Source organism: Gavialis gangeticus, unplaced genomic scaffold (genome assembly GCF_001723915.1).
Source record: "Gavialis gangeticus isolate Ggan-Ray unplaced genomic scaffold, GavGan_comp1, whole genome shotgun sequence".
NCBI classification, from domain to species: Eukaryota; Metazoa; Chordata; order Crocodylia; family Gavialidae; genus Gavialis; species Gavialis gangeticus.
In genome coordinates, this window is record NW_017728995.1 from 16,644,664 (window position 1) to 16,646,383 (window position 1,720).

General features: G+C 58.5%; 1 protein-coding gene across 4 annotated transcripts in view; it reads right to left on the reverse strand.

The window, feature by feature from the left end:
• Positions 1-1,720, reverse strand: part of MECOM (MDS1 and EVI1 complex locus) — a 586,635-nt gene that overhangs the window by 72,976 nt on the left and 511,939 nt on the right. The gene's annotated exons all lie outside the window — the stretch shown is intronic.

Here is a 1,720-nt window from a genome sequence, read left to right on the forward strand (position 1 = left end):
GGGGGGGGGGGGGGCTCTTCCGCTCCCCACCGAAGTGAGGGCGCGGATTTATTTTTTTTTAGAAACAAAAAGCAGCCCTGGGGGGATCCTGCTGCTCCGGTTCCAGCCCCCCCGTTGGCTGCGGCCCGGCGCGGTCCCTCCGCTCGCCATCGGGGCTGCCTGGAGCTGGCCGCCCGTCCCAGGACTGGAGCAGGAGGGGGGCAGAGGGGTCGCTACGGATTCATAACCCGCGAGAGGACTTTCCTCGGAGCGTGGCGGTGCTGCCGGGTTTCAAACACACCCAACAGTGCTCACACCTCTACGGCGATGCGCGCAGCCGAGTGGCTCCGCAGCCGGCTGATCCGCGGCGGTGAAGCACGCTGGTTTTCGGGAGCTGGGCGTGGGGGGCACACGGAGGGGACCTGAACTTTGTCTTCCCCTGCTGCAGGATCTCAAGGGCCACCTCCTTTCTGAAAGGCAAAGATATTGCTCGGACTACAAGTCGATTTTCTGTTCTCCTGGGGGGCTGGAGGGCGAGAGCCCAAGTGACAAGAGATGATGATGAATTCGGCTCGGCGGCCTGTTATCTGTGACACTGAGCTGTTATTTCAGATAATGGCTATTGTTCCAGCCGGGGAGGGGAGAGAAGGGAAGAAAAAAAAAATCGCGCCCAGCCGAGTTAGGTAGGACAGGAAAAAAAACCAAGCCCTTTGTAAATAACCCCCAAATCCTGGCCAGAGATTCCCACGGAGTGGGAACCTCAGCGAGCTCCCGGTTTGCTGGCCCATTGATTTCCTGCCCTCCCTTAACTTGTCCATTGTTGGAGCCTTTTTTTTTTTAATTTAGCCATAAATTGGACCAGCTCGAGCTATGAGCTGTTCTATTTTCTTCCTGTCAGGATGAGGGATTTGTTTTATGATGCATTGTGTATTAAATACAAGTAATCTGGGAAACTGATTGCTCGAGCCCATAGGCCTGATCAGAGGTTCTGATAGGAAGCCCGAGCCCCCTCCCTGGAACAAAGCCGCTCTGAAAAGGAGGAAATGTCGGTGGATAAACAAAAGGGCTCGTGGTATCAGTAGCAGGTCCTGGCTAAATTAGGATTTCATGGAAAGGGCTCGCGGGGAGAGAGGTTCCCGGGCTGGAGGAGGGAGGGCGGCCCGAGCTGCGGAGCTTGCGGCCGCTGGCCGGTAGATGGCGTTGCGAGCCGGGCCACCGCTCAGCGCCGAGCCGAGCCGCGCCGCTCCGCCGCCTCCCAGGTACTCGGGTCTCCGGGGCCGCAGCCAAGGCGGTGGCTGCTGCTGGAAGGTGTGAGCTGAGTGCTGGTCCCCGCATCAGCTTTACAAGGGCAGCATCGGCGCTGTAAATGAAGAGGGCAGAGCCTGGGCTCTTGCAGCTATTCTCCTGCCAGGCTTCTGCTCTCCCGGGCTTACTGTGAGATCCCAGCCCCCTGCCGCTCCGCCATATGAGTAGTAGTGGGATTATTGTGATCGATGATCGATCGCGATGATGCCCTGTTAGCTCAACTCAGACGCCTCTGAAAGGCTTCCTCCGTAGCGTCGGGGGAGGCACCGACTCATTTGCCAGGGAAGGTCCTCACCTGCCTGCATCCGCGATCGCCCCCAAAAGCCGGGCGGCAGGCTCTGGGGTTGCTCGCCCACACATTTGCAGGCTCTGCAACGAGGCCAACTTAGATCTCTTTGGATCTAAATCAAATGTAGATCTCTTGGCCGCGCGCACC